Source organism: Spermophilus citellus (assembly GCF_964194105.1).
Source record: "Spermophilus citellus genome assembly, chromosome: 8".
NCBI lineage: Eukaryota > Metazoa > Chordata > Mammalia > Rodentia > Sciuridae > Spermophilus > Spermophilus citellus.
The window spans coordinates 132,594,982-132,616,066 of NC_138189.1; the positions used below are offsets into that span (position 1 = coordinate 132,594,982).

The 21,085-nt window shown below is 40.0% G+C and overlaps 1 protein-coding gene across 3 annotated transcripts in view; it reads right to left on the reverse strand.

The window, feature by feature from the left end:
• The window catches only part of ARHGAP10 (Rho GTPase activating protein 10), a 303,935-nt gene that overhangs the window by 281,091 nt on the left and 1,759 nt on the right, over positions 1–21,085 (reverse strand). The window lies entirely within an intron of this gene.

Here is a 21,085-nt window from a genome sequence, read left to right on the forward strand (position 1 = left end):
ATGTAATCTGACATACCTCCTCCAGTAACTGAAAAGCAAGTGAGCTAAGCCCTTTGTAAATGATCAGCCTCTACAAATGCCAGGAGCAGATATTGCTCATTGTGCTCCCAAACTGGAAGGGTAACATCTCAAAACACAGGGAAGCAGCAAGGTACAGATCCAAGATCATGAGATTTAAAGTCAGCTAAACCTGAGCTGTCCAACAGAGTAGCCACTACCACGGTGGCTAGAGAGCACTTGAAATATGGCTGGTCTGAAAAGAGAACTGTTGGAAGCCCGAAATACAAAGTGGAAGCTGGGCACGGTGGTGCATGCTTGTGACCCCAGCAGCTCAGGAGGCTAAGGAAGGAGGATTGCAAGTTTAAGGCCAGCCTCAGCAATTCAGCAAGACCCAGTCTCTAAATAATTTCTTTATAATTTTTTGTTTTAGTTGTAGATGGGACACAGTACCTTTATTTTTATGTGGTGCTGAGAATGGAACCCAATGCCTCTTGCACACAAGGCAAGCACTCTACCACTAAGTCACAACCCCAGCCCCTCCAAGTATTTTTTTTTTTAAAGGGCACCTACCTGAGTTCAATCCCCAGTAACAATAGATAAATAGATAAATAAATAAATAAAATCCAGAGATTCCATTTGGGAAAAAATTAATGCAAAATATCTAATATTTATATGATTACATGATGTAATATTTTTGATATATTGGATTAAGGAAAATATGAGTGAAATTAAGTTCACCTTTCTTTTAGGTTTTTTTGTTTTGCTTTTGTAGTTGGGATTAAACTCATGAGCACTTTACCACTAAGCTACATCCTCAGCCCCTTTTATTTATTTTGAGACAAGGCCTCACTAAACTGCTGAGGCTGTCCTTGAACTTGCAATCTTCCCATCTCAACCTTCTGAGTCACTGGGATTATAGGTATGCGTGGTTGCATCCAACTCCTTTAGTTTTTAACTAGATTGTTAGGAATGTTTAACATATATACATGGCTTGTATTGTATTTGTAATGGACACCAGTGAGCTGTACTGTGATTCTTGAATGTACTGTCAGTTACCAACTTTGGTCAAGTTATTTCACCTTGGAGCACTAGTTTCTAAGGTGAATAAAATGAACATAGTATCTCTTGAACGAAATTATGTAGAATTCTGTGCATTACTCCAGCAGGCTAAAAGCCTAACAAATTGATTATCCATTCATTCAGCAAACTCCTTCATGTCTACCATGTGCCAGACACTGTCAAACAAAAATCCCTGCCTCCACAGAGCTCATATTCTAAGAAAAAGAAATTAAAATAGAGGCATAGAAATACACCATATGTTGGGGCTGGGATCGTGGCTTAGTGACAGAATACCTGCCTCACATGTGTGAGGCACTGGGTTCAATTCTCAGCACCCCATATAAATAAATGAATAAACAGAATTCACATTCAAAAAAATTTTTTTAAATGTACCATATCTCACCGGGCTAATACTGAGGTGTCTAATAAGCAGGCGAGAGAGAATAGAAAAAGGTGCAAACTTAAACAATATGGTCAGAAAGGTCTCCCTGAGCAAAGCTCCAAAATGCAGAACAGCAGATCTGTGCTATCAGCATCAAAAACTATTAGCCAAAGGAGTGGAGAGTTTCTCTTCCAGGCAATAAAAATGTCCTTCTGTTGACCATGGTGATAGCTGCATGTATCTGTGGACATACAAAAAGCCATCAAATCACACACATCAATTGGATGTATAGTGAGTGATATCTCAATATAGCTGTCAAAAAAAAAAAGTACTGGGCTGGGGCTGTAGCTCAATAGTAAAGCGCTTGCCTTGCATGTGTAAGGCACTGGGTTTGATCCTCAGCACCACATAAAAATAAAGGTATCATGTCCATCTACAATTAAAAAAGAATTTTTTTTAAGTACTAAAGGTTTGTTCATACTTAAGTGCACCAGATTCTGTATATGAAAAGAGGCAGAAAATGGTTCCTTTCCATAGACATCCACAGAACCAACAGGTCACACAAAGTGAGCTAGGACACATGTATAGGCTCATATCCACCCTATGCCTCCCCCTCAATCAGACCAGTCCTCGACTCCCCAGTCCTGAGATGCAGTCTTAGGCAAACCTGTTCTATATCACAGGTCACAGTTGACTGGACAGGCCAGGCCACAGATCCGAGGGCAGCTAACGGATAGGCTGGCCAAGCAACCAGCATGAGCCAGGCCTGACAACCTCTTCCTAAACAAGGACAATGGCAATTGGCTGGGCCAAGGAGATTCTCTAAGAAATCTCACTGAAGAGCAACAAGACATTCAGACACATAGTAGCAGAAGGTGACGTCAAGATAACCCTCAGAGAGCCCCAAGAACCCTGCAGTATAGGGGCAGCAGAAGCTGTGAAGAATCAGAAGGTCCTGCTGTCATGCCAGACAGAAAACAGGTCAAGATGATGGACACCGCATGAGAGATCAGAAAGACCAGCTGGGTCACAAGGCCTTCAGCTCAAAACTAGACAGCCTCGAGTTCCCAGCCACTTTCTGGTTCTGACCTTCAATTGTCTCAACTGCCAAGCCAAAAACGTCATTGTCTTTGCTTCAGATTTTTCAGCAAATTTGAAGCCACTCTGTCCTACTAACCTTCCCTCTGACATCACTCATTTCTCTTTCTCCATTTCTATCTGCAATGACACTTCCAAGCCAGACCACAGCCCTCTTCCAGGTGAGTCTTCATTACCTGAAGTAGTCATGGAGTCCCTCTTGCACTCAGAAAACATAGCCCTTGACTATACAGAATCTTCACGTGTTCTACATTCCCATAACTAGAGTAGAAATTCCAATCTGTTGCACCTCTCCAAGACCAAGAGCAACACAGCTGTCACCAACAGAGCTTAACCTGTCTATGAACTGATATTAAGTAGAGAAACACCAAGACGCCCTCCTCTAGAATTTTTAACCATGTTTGGAAGGTCTAGAAATTGGCTCCTTCCATGGCCATTCGAATTCCCACCCCCCAGGGGGGCTTTCCTCTACAACAAAGGCCAGACCACAGATCTCTCTTCCCCGAACCACTTGTGGCTAGGGGAAGTCATGTAAAAACCACGGGCAAGACATGGATTCCCAGGAAAGCCTCTGAGACAAGACTTTTCCTCCCTTCTTCCTTATTTTCCCCCCCTAAAAGTAGGTGTGATGATTAAGCCATCTTCCAGGCATGAGAAAAAGGCCAACAAATGTTTGAAATCCTGAACCTTGACAATTAGCCACCAACCACCTACTGCTGACTTATGAGACACAAAAATCACCCCTGGATCCAAGTCTAGCAAGTGGCTCTTTGCTATAATGCAGCCAGTTGTTACTGATGTTCTGCCTCAACACACAGTGGGAAAAACAACACAATACCAACCAGAGACAAAACGCCTAGCAAACAAATAGGCTGGCTCTGGGTGTCCTGCACACCTGCCCACACACCTCTGCCTTCTTTAGTGATTGGCTCAGGTCCTAAAACCGAAGTAGAGAGTCACTATAAGGACAAGAGGGTAGCCATCTATTTACTCTGTTCAGAAAAGCAAAAGTAAAGCAAGTCTCAAATACTTTCAGCTGTTTGCCAAAGAAAAGGCCAATGATGTCAGAGTTTTCAAAAAGAGCCCTCTTTCTTCTTGATAACATGGTACTGATATTTCTTTGGCCAGGGTCCTTTCCTGTTTACAAACAGTGAGACAGAATGAAATGCCTTGCAATTTGCAAGGAGAAATTAAATGGGAAGCAATGCCATGAATGTCCAGACCAAGTTTATCACAGAACTGGTTATGTAAGAAAAAGTAAAAATAAACTTAATAAGTAAAAAATTTTAATAAGAACAAAATGACATGTCTTAAGAACAAAATGTTATTTTGTTCTTAAAAATAACAAGTACTTCCAATGTTACAGCTTTGGTTTTTGCCTAACTAATAAGTTTGCTTTCATTATATCATTGTTTGGGAATTTTTTAAAGCTGACATTTTGAAAGGATTTTTATATTTCTTCAGGGACTTTGTTCTATTATAAATCTAACAAAAAAGAATGCACAACTTAACTGTGTAGCAAAATCATTACTTTTAATTACTTTTGTCACTGTGAGAAAAATGTAACAAATACCTACTTGTATTCATATATAACAATGAAAACTCACCCACACTATCTCTAGATGGTGACAGACTAAAGAAAAATCTGTATACATATTTCAGCATATTAAATATAAATCACTGAGAAATAACAATAGAAATTCAACCAAAAGAAAATTATTAATCAAGCTCCACTGAGCTCTTCTTTCCATTCCAAAGTGGGGTCTTGAAAAGTATCTGAACACTATCCCAATTGACCTGGTACCTCCCAAGTCTGTCTTCATGTTCTGAAGATTCATCAACTGATGCCAAAAAAACCTCTCCCGACTCTAGCACTTTTCACCACCCACACTTTATGATTGTTAGTTTCAGATATAAAGTCCTTACCAGAAGTTTGCAAGAGGAGCTGGGACAGCAACAGTTACACAAGTAACTCTTAGAAACAGAACAGGAATTAAAAGCCCTAGATTCTCATTCCTTATCCGATTCTTGACTGGACCTAATGTCTCCAGAATTTAGGGACTTACTACTAACATTTCAGGAGCCAGATTCTTACTCGGCAAGTATTTATCAAATACCCATGAGTCAGGAACTGTTAAACACTGATGGGAGACCAAAAACAATGACCTCAAGGGGTCAAGTTCACTGGAAGGTGAACAAGGTGAGGGAAGTCAAGGTCTTAGGAATGCTGGGTCTTTCTTAGAACTTGAAGTAGCAGAAGAATGGATTCCCCAAATTATGAAATAACACTTGGCTTTAACTTCAAATTAAGCATCAAGAGGAAAGACTCATGTCTACTACTAGGTAATTGTCAATATTTTCCTCACATTAATGTAAATTTTCAGTGTACATGAATCTGAGTATTATGAAAACAGTTTCAAAAGGAAAAATAATCCTTGAAGACATTTCCTTATTTACTCACTAATATTGCAAACAAACATCAAGAAAATTGACTTCAATGTAAACACAACACTACAAATGAGCTTCACGAACCAACAGAAGGGACATGGCAGATGTTTAAGTGGCCAATGGTGGTATGTTGTCTCCCATATATACAGGGAAGGTCAGTTCTAGAGTGGGAGTCAGGTGACCAGGACTTCAATTCCAGCTTTCCATGTGCAAACAGATTTCTAAATTCAGTAATAATTAAGTAAACTACAAAATACTTTTAAAGCGACTACAACATACTCGTTATATTGTCTATGACTTCACCATATGACTCTGAATAAAATTCTGAACCCAGTAGCAGGTTCCTCATAAGTGAGCTAGGTGAAAATGTATTTCAGAATAAATACATTCAGAATATTACCACCTAAGAGAATACAAATACATTAAACAGAAAAGGAGTAGCTGTTGTTTTCAACGAAAATAAGATATCCAATTTGGGGATATGAAGTAAGAAGCAAATTTAATCGAGGGTCCAAATCAGTATCTATAGTAAAGCAGCCATTCTGCAGAAACAAGAGCAGAGCATTTTCCTTTAAGAAGAAAAATCTTGGGGCTGGAGTTGTGGCTCAGTGATAGAGTGCTCACCTGGCCCACATGAGGCACTGGATTCGATCCTCAGCACCACATAAAAATAAAGATATTGCATCCACCTACAATTGAAAAATAAATATATTTTTTAAAAAAGTAGTTGAGGGGCTTGGGTTTAGCTCAGTGGCAGAGGACTTGCCTAGTATGTGTGAGGGCACAAGGTTTGACCCTTGGCACCAAATTAAAAAACAAAGATCTGGGGGGAAAAAATAGTTGAGAAAAAAATTTAAGAAATCTTATAAGCCTTTGGCCATCAGTGACAAGCCACATAAGCACATGATGATAATATTGGCAATAGGTACAGATCCACCTTCATGCCCCTTAGATATAAATAACTTTCCTTTTAAATTTGGATTTGGTTAAAAAGCAAACAAAGGCAGTCTATCTTGTGCATTGTACCAACTCAGATCATCTAAAAGTGACTTCCTTTCCTGTGACTCTTAATAGTGGAAACTTATCACTTTGTGGAAATTTTTTAAATTCCCTATAATAATCTTTATAGACATTATAACCCCATGACTTCCCACAGGTAATAACTCAAATTAGTTTTATGAAACATTGTAGCATCCTGGCGTGGAGGTACATGCCAGTTAATAATCCAGCTATTTGGGAGACAGGCAGGAGGATCACAAGTTCAAGGCCAGCCTCAGCAACTTAGCAACTTGGTGAGACCCTGACTCAAAATAAAATTTTTAAATGGGCAGGAGATGTAGCTCAGTGGAAGAGGACTGACCCAAGGGTTCAATCCCCAAGACCTTAAAAAAAAAAAAAAAAAAACCACCACCACACAGGATCAATGGCCATAATGCATGCTATCTTAGAAAACTAAGAACTTCAGAGAGCATGAAAATGGCAGGGGTCTCAGCCTTCCAGGTGAACAGTGAAGTGTGCCTTACAGTATTTCACCAATGAAACATGGATCATAGTGGAGAAAGATTAAAATAGTTAATGTTTACACCATTTTAACTTATAGTTGAAGAAAATATTTTTTAAATGGTGTTTATTTTTGTTTGTTTTTGTTTTCTGGCTTAAGTTTCACAACCTTTCTAAACCCAGATTCCTAAATTGCAAAACGGAGAGTAACCATCACACAGAATTGTGAGAAATAAATACTAGATCACACGAAACACTTAACACAGGCCCTGAAACAGTGTTGCGGGTGGGGTGGAGGTACTATTTGCTACTACAACTACCATTAATATTAATTCCGGTAACTTGGAAATTATTTTTAGTACAACTCAGAATCTCACATAATATTTAATATAGTTGAACCTTTAGGTACAAACTAATTGAAACCTAACATTTCTAATTGAACAGTATTCCACTGACTTTTAAATTGGGGATGTTTTAAAAATACCTTCATTTAGATAATTCCAACATTTCAAAATGGATATATATGCAAATACACACAAAAAAAGTGGAAAGATGACCATTTCCTTTAAAGTAATCTTCATCACTGATCCCTTTTATATAAATACAATTTAGTTACATCTATGTACATCCATAAAGATGAATATGTATTAATTCCATTCTATTCTACCTTTTCTTCCTAATAGAACCTGAATTTCAGTATACATTCATTAAACTGACCACAATTCAGAAAAGAATCAACCCTTTTGTTCTAAGGTGGTCTCCAACACCTCCCAAAGGCCAACTGCTCTTTGATGGGCCAGCTTCCACTGGGGTATCAAGGACCTCTCCACTCCTTTCCATTCTGCCCTCAGTGTATACAATAAGCAGATGTGTAGACTCAAAACACCACTTTTGGCTCGAGCACTTTTGGAATTAAACTTCAAAGTCACAAAATTAAAATATCTTTACAATTTTTTTTTTTTTTTGACAAAGAAGCACTCTAAAATGTTTTGTTATGTGATTATCAGTACAACCCTACTCAGGTAGACCCTGCCAGGAGGCACTCAACCATGGTATAGCAAACAAAAAAACTGTTAACTGTGGTTAAGTGATACATCCTGTTTCTGGATGTGGCACTGCTCATCAACAGGCTAATTTGCATAGCCATACAAGGCTTTTAGATGTATCAAGACAGCAGTTCCAAAAGATTCCAGACTACATAACTACTTAACCATCTCTATTCTCCTAGATTATCAATGAACAGAAAACTGCAAGTGGATAACCTACCTGCTTTCAAATTCTTTCTTTAGATACTATCTAACACACAATAAAATGGGAAGAAGAAAATTATCAGAAACCATCATACAAGTTCAAGAGAAAATAAAGAAGCTATTTAAAAGATATCTTTTCAAGATGCTTGTAGGATTGATCAATTGATCTCAAATTTAAAATTCAAGCTAAGAGTGAAGCTCAACAATAGTGTGTGTCTGGCATGTGCAAAGTCCTAGATCCAATCCCTGGCACAAAAGAAAAAAATTAAGTTAAACCAGAAATATGTAAAGATTAAGAAAAAATCTGCTCTAATTTCCCCAAAGAAGGTCTTCATTGTTTCAAAGGGAAAAGAATGCAGTTACTCAATCCCTTCTGCTGGATTACATTCACAAAGATTGAAGCTTTTCTTAACTATATTTTGTCTTTTCGAAAATAAACAGGAAAGCTACCAGTGTCAGAAACTTAAATTAAGCTGGTGGGGGGGTGGGAGAGACACACACACACACACACACACACGTTTAAAATATTTTCTTTCACAGTAAGTTAAAATGCTGTAAACATTCACTATTTTAATCTTTCTCCACTGTGATCCATGTTTCATTGGTGAAATACTGTAAGGCACACTTCACTGTATCGACAATCTTGACATTGGACCCCCACTCCTTGCCCCCATCCCCGGGGTCTTCGTTTCTACCATCTCTCCTCTTTCCCAATCCCTTTATTCTGACCAAAATTAATAAGTCAGCCAATGGGGGAAATAGAAAGCATATTTATTTTGACTTGGTATCTTCACAAAGTCCTCACTCATTTGCCACATGCAGTGTCTAGGCCCAGATGAAACAGGTGTAATACAGTGACTTTGAAAAGTGAAAGTTCTTGTGCATTGGACATCAGTGTTTATATCCCATACACGCAGCTTTTTGTGCTTAATGTCTACAACTTGATGTGTCTAGAGATAAACACCTGCGAGACCATCAAACCACCGCTATCAATGCCATCACCTCTGAAAGTTTCCTCCCACTCACTTTGTGTTTTCTGTCCTGTTTTCCTTTTGTGGTAAGAGCATTTAATATGAATTCTTATGATCTCTACCCTTTAAAAATTAAAATTTAAAAACCTGCGTGTGTTGCTGGGGATGGAACCAGGGCCTTGCGTATGCTGGACAAGTGCTCCACACAGAGCCACCACCCTAACCTTTTATACAGCATTTAAGTACAATAATCATAGTTCCTATATTGTACAGGAGAGCCCAACAGCTTTCCTGATTCTGCATCACTGAAACTGAACCGACAATCGGCTTCCCTGCCCAACTCCAGTCTCTACACATCTGTGGCGAGCCCTGGCTCTCTCCAAGCACACAATCCCTGGCTGCCTGCTTCTTCACCCCAGTGGGAGGCACAACTCAGGCTGGCCAACCACACCACCCACCACGTCTCAATGATGGTCCATTCTGGGCAAGTGACCTGGAACTGCAACAATCCCCGTTTATTCTTGTTGTCCTGGCATATTACTCTCAAAAGTATTCAGGCTGAGACTCTACAGTGTACTCTAGTTTGGATCTGGGGTGTCCCCCAAAGTGTTCTGAAAGCTTGCTTTAGATATGGTGGCCCTACTGGGAGATGGTGACACCTGAGAGGAAGTTAGATCATTGGGGGGCAGGCCTTGAAGGGGATACTAAGCCCAAGCCCCTCCCTCTGTGTCCTAGCCACCATGACATGAACAGGTGTCCTCAACCTTGTGTTCCCACCATGATGTACCATGCTGCCACAAGTCCCAAGCAACAGGGACAAGCAACCATGGACTGAAACCATGAACCAAAACAAACTGTTCCTTCTTTATTTTTCTGAAGTATTTGTCACAGCAACAGAAAGCTGACCAATACAGTCTAAGCTCCAAGACGCTGTTTATCTTGGAGCTACAGACATTTAGGGCTGGGTGATTGTTTTGGGGTGCTGCTCTGTGTTGGAGTCCAACAATCACTGACCTCTACCCACTAGATGCCACTAGCATCATCTTGTTATAACACTAAAAACCTCAAGTCCCTTTGTTCATATTAACTCGTTCCCTCCTATCCCAAGTCCTTTTGCTCCACCCTTGATAGGCTGGTGGTCTTCAGGATTTGCCCTGACCCACCTTGCCATCCCACTCTACACTCTACACCCACTCTTTGTTCAGGTTCAGTATTCATTTGCCTGGTCATTTCCCATCTCTAAGCTCCGTCTCCAGAATCCTTATCTATTCCCTGCCCTTAAGTACACATTCAAAGAACCTAACTACTAAATATGTCCACTGGATAGCTCAGAAGGTACCTCCGCCTCATCATCCAAAACCAAAACTCGTCCTCTCCCTCACAAAACCCGTTCCTCTGGCTGGACTACCCAGTGAACAGCAATCACCTGCCACAGCCAGAAATTGAGGCCCCACCTCAGCCCCCACAACCACTCGCCCCCACAGCCTGCGGCCTCTAAACCTGCCTGCTGCCCTGCCATCCAAGTCTCTAGCCCAAGTGACTTCCCAACCTCCAGTCCTGCTTTCCTCTACCTCATGTTCACAGCCACACTGCCTGAGAAACCTCTCTAAAAGGCAATTCTGATCATGCCAACCCCCTGCTCAAAACTTCTCCATCACATCCCACTGTCCACAGAATGAAGTCTTTAACCCGCTGTACACGCCCTTGACTTTGGGGCCTCCTGTGCAGCCTCACTGTTCCCACCCCAGCAAAGGTCCCCGCACACTGCAGCTCCCTATTCCCAGCCACAGGATAGGTTGTGCCCAGCTTCCAGACCTCTTGGATGTACTTCCCCCTGAGCTCTTCCCCACCCTCAGCACAGGAAGCTCCTAACCCTCCTTTTGGCACCACAGATTACTTCGGGTTGAACATCATTTAAAAATGCTAGGACCAGAAATGTGGGGGATTTTTTTTCCCATATTTTGGAATATCTGCATAGGCATAATCGGGTATCTTGGGGATGGGACCCAAGTCTAAACAAAATTCATTTAGGCTTCATTTACATCTTACATAGCCTGAAGGTGATTTTTCCATAATGTTAAATAATTTTGTGCATGAAACGTGCCATTTTCTCCCTAGTATGGAACTTTCCCACATATGGTATCAGGTCATCATTCAGTATTCCAGGTTTTGGAGAATTTCAGCTTTTGGATTTGAGATGCTCGGCACGTGCTTTCTTGAAGTCTTATGTGAACCCCCCAAATACTCCTATTAACTACAGTCACAGAATTCCACAATTAGTAGACATAAATAAAATTGCTTTTTACATGTCTCACTCACTAGAGCCCTACCTTCTGCATAGATGTATGCAATCTCTTCACTGTTAAGCCTCTAATGACTAGCTCACAATAGCTGGAGTCTGGTTGACATGGCACCACACCTCTCCCTCATTGTAATAAATAATGTTACTTCAATGATGATTATGAACAGTTTTTACCTCTTTTCTACACATACCACAGACTTCACTGTACTTCCAGTACAATTTTCTAAGTGCTTTAAAAGTACTTTAATCCTAGAAACATTTTAAACATTTGACTACTATCCATGTTTTAAAGAAAAAAATAAAGATGGAGGTAACCAATTTGCCCAAGGTCACACATTAAGTAAACTAAACATTAAAAAACATGATCTTTAATATCTTTCTTATGCTGCTTTTGACTTACATTTCACAAAAGCAAAACTGTCAGAATGACAAAAGTACTATCTGCTAGATTCTTTATTGACATGTCAGCAACATTCCAGCTGCTTTACCCCCCACCAAGTCTCAAATGAAGGTCTTCAGTAATATGCTGGATTTCAACACAACTACGGGTGGTTTCTCCTATTTAATAAATCAGGCCTATAGAGCTCTGTGCTTCAAAATATTGTTAGCTCGAAAGAAAAAACATTCACAGATTATTTCTGTTGTCCTATTGATAAAGTACAACTGTGTTCAAGTTCAACTAAAGAAAGTTAGGACAGAGTCCTTTAAAAAAAAATAATAAGCTAGGCACGGTGGCACATGCCTGTAATGCCAGCTACTTGGGAGACTGATGCAGGAGAATTGCAAGTTCAAGGCAAGCTCAGGGATGACAAGGATGTAGCTCAGGTATAGAGCATCCCTAGATTCAATACCCAGTACGACAAAAACTAGTAACTACATGCCCCTAGGCAGAGGTCTAAGATTGTTAACACCCAGTGTGAGAGTTAAATACTATCACCCAGTCCAGCACAGTGGCGAGCACCTGTAGTCCCAGCCTCTCAGATGGCAGAGGCAGGAGGACTACTCTCAGATGGCAGAGGCAGGAGGACTGCTAGAGTCCAGGAGATGGAGGTCTGCCTGGACAACACAAGGAAACCCTGACTCAAAACAAAAAAGATCACCCAGCAAGAAAGTTCTGTGTCCATTTTACTATAAAGAAAAATTTAGGCACTGAAGACTTCAGTAACTTGCCCAAGGTCACAGTTAATAAATGATGAGGACCTATGGGGGCCGAGAGTGACAAACACCAAATTGTTTAGAAACCATTAAACAGCCTATATTCAAACCAGGTCATAATGCTCTGGCCAAATCAAGTTCCTCCATCCATACACCCCACCCTGACTTGCTATAAGGGACTAAGGCCTTAGCACCCAAAGGCAGAAGATGCCTGTGGGTGAACAAGTCAACAGGCAGGGAGAAATTACACTCAATGAAATAATAAGTGGCACCGGATTAACATCTTCCTCAGGCCATGGAAGAAATTCTAGTTGGACCAGGGAGTCCGGCCTGACCATGGTCGCTAACACAGGGTGTGTAACCTGCTCATCTCAGGCCTCAAAGAGATGCCTGCCCTCAGAGAGTCAAGTGTCAGAATTTTTCAGTATGCGTTTGTTTAAAGAGGATGTCAACGCTTTCTCAATACGAAAGCATCCCCTTGGCAAGTGTATGAATTACATTCCTACACGGGGACGATTCCTGTTTGCTTTGAGGCTTACCTCAAGATGCCAACCAATCCTGCCTAAAATTCACATTCATCTGACCTGACTGGATCAGCAGTTACCAGGAAGCATCATGCGCACTGTTTATCTATATGAATATTAATATACTAACAAATGAATATTTCTCTTTACATTCTAACATTGGAAGACTAACTCCAATGAAGCAAAAAGATTTTGAAGGATTGTTTTTGACCCAGACAAGTTATCTTTTACAGTGCTGGGGTATATACTGGTTTACTCTGATTATCCACACTGAATTGATAACAAACTATCAAAAAAGAAAATCTAAGGCTGGGAGTATAGTTCAGGGGTAAAGCATCTGTCCTGTATGTGGGAATCCCTGTGTCCAATCCCCAGCATCTCAAGAAAAATGTTTTAAATGTCTAAAAGATTTGTGCATTACAGATTATTTTCAAAGTTGGTATTTTAAAGACTAAAATTAACTTAAATAAAGGCTTTCATAAAGAATAGTCTCTATACTAATTGTTTCAACATCAAAATTAAAGCATGGGCCCAAAGTGTAGCTGAGTGGCCAAGTGCTTGCCTAGGATGCAAGAGGCCCTGAATTTAAAACCTATGAAAGGGAAAAGCGGGGGAGGGGTAAAAACAACAATTGAAGTCTTCACATGTCACCTGAGCAAAAAGATTGAATTAAATGAAATAAAGGTAATTTCATTACAGAAGAATCTCACAAATATTAAAAAAGCAGTTTATCCTGAAATCATCATATAAAATCTAAAAACATGCAAAACACATTATCTATTATTAAGGAATATAAATAGTTATATTAAAATGCCTAGAAATAAACAATTTGAGAGTTTCTGCTTTTGGGGGAAGAAGACAGGGAAAGTATACAAGCTTTTATTTCTTAAACTAGAGAGCAAATACATGGATGTTTGCCATGAAATTCTTCATATCTTTTTATATTTCTAAAGTATTTCAAACTTTTTAAAGAAAAAGAAAGCCTAATGCTAAAAAAGTTAAGATTTACTCTACTAGGGGACTAGGGCTATAGCTTAGTGGTTGAGCATTTGCCTTGTATGCATGGGGCACTAGGTTCAGCACCACTTAAAATAAATAAATAAATAAAACAGATATTTTAAAAAAGTTTACAGAGGTGCACACTGGTAATCCCAGCTGTTCAAGAGGCTGAGGCAGGAGGATGCCAAGTTCAAGTTCAGCCTACACAACTTAGAAGACAGTCTCAAAATAAAAAATAAGGTCTGGGGATGTAGCTCAGTGGTACAGCACCCATGCCACAGGTTTAATCCCCCAGTACTGCAAATAAAGGATAAGGATGAGAAATGGAGAGGAAAGGAGGAAGGAAGATAGATTAAGATGGGAGAGAAAATTTTAGTAAGTGAAGTCCTATGTCTTGTAATGGATCCTCAATCAACATGATCTCTGAAATGTCCATGCTTATAACATAAATTAGAAATCAATTTTAATAATGATCCCAAGGGGACTTAAAATTTTAAATCACGGTTACTGTACTAAGCCAATAAGAATATTCTCCTAACCAAATCAACTGTCAGATCCAGATAACTAAAATTTAATCACTCTAACATGCCTAGAAAACCACAGTTACACCCTTTTACAGCTTATTATTGTGGTTAAGATTTTTGGACTCAGACAAACCTGGCTTCACATTTCAGTTCCACCCGTGACAAACTGCGATTCCAGCAAGATATTAATCTCTTTAAAATCAGTTTCTATAGATTAAGAAATGGAGTTTTTCATATAATGTGGTAAACACAACAATTCATTAATTTCTGCCCCATCTCACCTCTGCCATACTAGGGATTGAACCCAGAGATGCTTTACTACTGAGCTGTACCTCCAATCCTTTTGCTGTTGTTATTGTTATTTTTGAGACAGGGCCTTGCCGATTTGCCCAGTCTGGCCTTGGACTCAAGATCCTCCTGCCTCAGTCGCTCAAGTCACTGGGATCAGAGGTGTGCATCACCATGCTCAGCTAATTCTTAGCATAAAATGGCTATTCTGAATTTAGCAAAGTAAAGCAAGTGGTAAATACTTAAAAGTCAGCTACTATTAAAATTATTTAAATTATATACTTTAGATGAGAAAAACTTTTCAAATGTAATTTGTGATTGCCTATTTGACTCTGAAATGTAATTCATAAAGGAACCTAGTAAAACATCAAGATACTCAGAATTATAATCTACAAATTTCTAAACACTTTCCTACAAATCCTGAAATGAAGCCAACATGACAAGCTGTGACGAACACAATATCTTTATGTCGTTTATTTTTATATGGTGCCGAGGATCGAACCCATGCCTCACACATGCCTGGCAAGAGCTCTACCACTGAGCCACAACCCCAGCCCCTTGACAAGTCTTTAAACAAAACATAAAAAGCCAAAAGAAACACTTGACACTGAATCTCATGACAAGGTCTTAATTTATATTTCTAAAATTGAACTTTATAGAAGTGACAAAAGGCACCACAATTTTTATCAACTGTGGCCAAATGTAAACTATTTATCTGTACACTGCCACGCTGCACTCAAAGCATGATTTATGGTCATCTAGCACACTATGGTGTTTCATAATCATTGCCTCTTTCAATACTCTATATATACACACAGAAGAGAAATAGCTGCATGTGGCAGGTGATAAACAGCTATTGGAGTCAACTCAAAACAGCTTCTCAGGGAATTTGTCCAGGGGACATTGAGGATTCCTTTGTACACAACAGGATTACCTAACAGCTTTTAGGAAAATCCCTCTTACAGAGGTGTCGATTGTCTTCTTATTCTCATTTTGAATTCACCATAGCAAATACAAGCACCATTCAAAGTTGTAGGATTTCCAGCATGTGAAATGCTGGACTCAAATGTCCTCAAAAAGTATCACTGACTCTAAGTGTCTGAAGGCTCCCGTCATTGATGTTACCATTATCTCAGTACCTTGTACAGAGCAGCAGCAGCGCTCCCTCAACTCTTATCAGTTCCCTGAATGAGGAGCCGCTCCCCCACTGCCTAAATCTCAGGTGGCTCACTACATTCACAGCAGTCTAAGTGACACCTTCCACTTCACCTTAAAGTCCTGTGAATCAGGAATGAGTTCTAGAAAATATTTTCCAAGGTACTACCAACATTTAATTTGCAACTTATTTTCAAGATCCTCCATATCCTGAACTACATTAAAAATTTGGAAGTCTTTCTGTCTTCTGTGTCACTGGTAATAACTTGAAACAGATACACCATTTAGAGGTGTAAGTACAAAAGCTTTTGGCCTAGGGGCCAAAGCAGCCATTTTCAGGTAAGAAAAGGACCTTGATATTATAACATAATTGAAATTTAGATGATATGTCATAATTGCTAACTTTTGACATGTTTTATACATCTCAACTCATTTAGACCAACTAGTAACCCAAAACAATACTGTTATAATCTCCAATTTACAGACAAACCCAGATACAGAAAGGCCAGGTTCCACAGCTTGTAGACAGCCGAGTTAGGACAAGGTCCAACAAGCTTAGCTCTTAATCTTTTATACTATATTCTCTCATCAGCTCTTTTAAAGCTAAATAGAAAACTCCCCTCCTCTCTTATTCTTCCTCTAGACATCTATGATGCCAAAAAAGAAAGTGACCAAAGGAACCTCAGGAGACAGGAGGACAGAGAAAGCCAATGTGTCAGAAAGACACTATGGACACTGACCAATGGAACATTCTATATAAACACAGCCAGGCTGGTGTTGGAGGCAAGGCTGTAAATAGGAGCCATCCTAACCAGAGTCAAGGACCACCTACAGTGAGTAAGTCTCTTCGGCTTTAAAGGCTTTCTGGTCCCCTCTCTAGCTCAAGCCTGATGACAATTATATTCACAGCCAGTCTGCTGCAGTGAGTTGAAAACTCATCTCAAGTAATGCCCGAGATGAGAAGACTCCCCTAGTGAATTGAAGATTCATCTCGGGTAATGCCCCAACCACAGAGGGTTCACAGTGATTTTTTTTTAATATTTATTTTTTAGTTATAGGTGGACATAATGTCTTATTTTGCTTTATGCGGTGCTAAGAATCGAACCCAGTTGCCTCACGCATGTTAGGCGGGCACTCTACCTCTGAGCCACAACCTCAGCCCTCACGGTGATTTCTTTGGGGCAAAGAATACAAAAAATTTTTCCCTAAATGGGAAAGAATACTCATTTGCAAGTATTTGCTTTTAAAATATCTGATTTTCTACAGCTAATTTCCTATTGGTGCCTTCAGCACAAAAATTTACAATTATACATACCACTCCATCATAATTAGGATTTTAAGCAGCAGAAAACCAACTCAAACTAGCTTTTGTTGTAACAACCATCCAGATGTGGACTGCAGACATAAAACAATCCAAGCCTCCAACAATGCATCAAAAATGCAGATAAAATTAGCTAATCCACTTACCCTCAGGATGGCTCTACTCAAGAGCCAAAGATGGTAGGTAGCAGTTCCAGAAATCACAACCTGACAGTCTAGTAAGAGTGGAGAACCATCTTCATTTGAGTCTCATCTGAGAAAAGGAAACCTTTTGCTGAAGTTTCCAGCAGACTTCCTATCATGTCCAGAATTACCCCTTCTTTCCTCCCCCCAAATGACTTGGAAAAGGATGTAGACACTTGAAAAAATCCGGGTTAATAGAAGGAAAAGAATGCCATCTGGACCAGCAAGAGCATCTATACAACACTTCACAATTTTTTTAAAACTTTTTTTAGTTGTAGGTGGACACAATACCTTTATTTTATTTGTTCCTTTTTTTATGTGGTGCTGGGGAATGAACCCAGTGCCTAATGCATGCTCTACCACTGAGCCACAATCCCAGCCCCACAACTGTGTTTTTGATACACTTCCAAATCATCTTATTCAGTACTCAAGACACTCTGCATCAGTTCCATTTTTAAAATGGGGAGGGGGGATGGGACAGGCTCAAGTTTACAAAGAAAATTCTTCTCAGTCTTTCAACTTTCAGTATGTCAAATGTAAGGGCAAATCAAGAAGTTTCCCGAAAAGAACATTTCTCCAAAACAGTAAACATAAAGATAGCACATGTTGTGGGTTTTGTGTTTTCTCTTCAGGGAAACAAAGCAAAAGTCATTAACATACAAAGATCTTTAAAAATATATCAAAACCAAGTATAGGAACACCCAAATTCTAGTGCCAATTCTGCTGCTAACAAGATCCTTTACATTCTTTTCCATATTTGTAGGAGTGAGTTCACTTAATGAGGGTCCCTCCAGCTTCACACACACAAAACTAGGCAACCTAAGTTTACTAAAGAACAATTCTATATAACCCTGTGAGGGCTTAATAACAGGACTATTTGTTAAAACAATTTTCTTCAGTATATTTTCTCTAGAATGCCTAAAGTAAAACTTATGAGAAAAGCATATATTACTGTTTCTGGCAAACATGTTTGAATAAAATCGTAAGCACCTGAAACTATATAGATGTCACACAAAAGGCTTCACAGAAGTTTAAGTTGCACTGAAAGAGTACACTGGCCCTTTTAGGGAAGGAGTGACGAAAGCAAGAACTAAAAAGCCATTTGAACAAAGCGTCCATTGAATTGAGTGAATGCTCTCCAACTCTACAAGTCAGTCAATGGCTCCCCTCTCTGAAGCTCCTCCCTCTTGGCTGCCAGGTGGGAACTCATCCCACCGGCAATGTCCACTACTGACTCTAAACCATCCCTTTCCCATGATGTCTGGCTTCTGCTAAGAAACCTTCAACAGCTCTCCTAGGGATAAAGTCCACATTCCCAACCTTGCTTTAATGGCCCTCCATAATCTGAAACTGACCTTTCCATTCATCCCATTCTACTCCCTGAAATGCAATCCCCATTCCAAACTCCTCATTCTCCAACACTACAGGTGTTCCAGTTTCTTCTCAGATGTTTCCAATCTGACAAGGTTCTATTCCTTACTTAAAACACCAAAAAGTTCCAAGCTCTTCTCCCCACTAACCTACAACAAACTTGTTCCTGGCAAAGTTAGAATACTTTTCTTGTCACTTGACGGCTAAACATGTATGTCTTCGAAACCTTTGTTTCTTCAAGAATTTAGCCTAGTGCAGACAGAAGCTCAAAAAATGTTCCTTGGATTGATGTGAATTCAAGGACAGAAACTCAAGAGCAAAGCCTTCTCAGTCGTATTTTGTTATCTAAATTACATTTAACAAATCACAGGTGTTAAGTATTTGCTGACTGCTAAATAATTGAATTGGGCAGTAAGCCTTCAGGTCCTTCAGGTCTTCAGCTTCTTTAAATATTTATGGAAGATTTCAAAGATATTCAAATTACATAAATCCAACTAGCATTGAGCGCACACAGGAGACAATTAAAAGCAAACCACTAGCTGGGTGTGGTGCACCCCTGGAATCTAAGGGGCTGGGGAGTACAAGACAAAAGGATAAGACAAGTTCAGAGCCAGCCTCAGCAACTTTGGAAGACCTTATCTCAAAATTAAATAAAAAGGGCTGGAGATGTAGCTGAGCTGTTAGGCCCCTCTGGGCTCAATTCCTGGTTTAAAACAAACAAAAAAAAAAAACCAAATCACTAAAACACATTCTGAAAATGCACAAAAATGCCATTTTTTGAAAAAAGTGTAAAATGTGTGAAAATATAAACAATCTGACCTAATTGATTACTATCCTTTATACAGATCCTCTGCCTCATGTCCTTCCAGGATTCTGGAATCCAATGTTTTAGAAACTAATATCCTCAAATGGGGATATTACTCCATAGTAGAGTATCTGCCCAGAGTTCAATCCCGTGTGTGTGTGTGTGTGTGTGTGCGCGCGCGCGCGCGCGCGCGCGCGCAAATGCCCTCAACTGGTTAACAACTGACCTAGACTAAAATTTCAAAACAAACCATTTTGAAATGCTGTAGAACCTCACCAATACCTCCAAGAAAGAGATCCAAATGAAACTGAACATAATTATGTGATTATGTGACCTACCCAACTGCCACATACCAAGGCCTCAACAGTGAAGAATTAAATTCAGGTCTCCTGACTTAAGAGCATTGGATTTAAGTCTGTTGGGAACTAGAAATCTGATTGAAACTAGAAGTAAAGCTATATGGAGCAAGTGGGCAGGAAAGTTGAGTCCTATCCAACTAGCTAAAGCTAGGTTTTGTCTGGTCTGTCATGGGAAAGAATTTAAATTAATGAAGAGAACGAGAAAAAAAAAAGATACTTTCCATTACATTTCTTAAACATGATTACCAAGCATGCTGCTATGGCAAAAGAATCAAAGATACTAATTCACAAATTCAAGAAACCTATATTCTGGGGAGAAGGGTAACAGCTGGCCCCCCAGATGCACTAGCTGCTGCTGGAACAGGAGGCATGCTTCCTGCTGGCAGGATAGCTAACATGCAGTCACAGAAATAGCTTTTTACCAGTGGCCAAACTGGCTTTGCCATCTGCCTCTCTCCACATCTCCAACTCCAGAGGGAGCTGCTATAGCCAGAAAAGGCCTCACCAACCCCCAGCTAGTGACACTGATTAAAACTGGAGTTTGCTCCATAACCCTCCCTGCTCTTCCTTTTTCTCACCTCCTCCTTTCTATGCCCACCCCTCTATATTTAAAGCCCATCCCACTTCCCACCCATCGCACATATGGATGCCAAGGACTGGAGAGCATCCACCAAATGAACCCACTCATTGCCTGTCCCAAAGTGATTCCCAATCCCAATTTTGCAACACCAAAAATGTCACAGAAGTTGAATGACTTGCTTCCGAAATTACAGGGATGGCTCATTAAATTCTTCCCTCAACTCATTCATTAAAATGAATATTAACTGGGCTAGGCCTGTGTTGGGTATAGAAGACAGAACGTTTTAATTTTTTTAAATACTTTTAGTTATACGTGGACACAATATCTTTGTTTATTTTTAAGTGATGCTGAGGATCTAACCCAGGGTCTCACACCTTCCAGGCAAGCGCTCTATCACTGAGCCACAACCCCAGCCAATTTTCTTTGGTGAAAATGGTGGTGGCAAGGGATAGCATGTTACTTTTCCCAGAAGTGGTGGGTGTACAAACAAGTGTACAATGGACAAATTCCCAAGATTAGGAATTACTGAACTGAGAAACTAGTTAAGTGATAGGCCCTAACACAGACCTTGGAGGCTGGATACTGCCCAGGTCCCTGTCTGCTGTATGGCTTTCCCACTCCACCCCCCATCCTCCCCCCCCCCCGCCCCGTCACCCCCTCGAGCTTTAAAAAAAAAAAAAAGAAAAAGAAAAAGAAAGAAAAGGTGCACTGAAGCCATCCTCAGAAGGGGCTATGGGCCCCAGGAGTAATCAGACTGCTCTGCTCCTAACTCTTCCCCTTTTTTAGTCGCATCAGCAACCGTTTCCGCACAA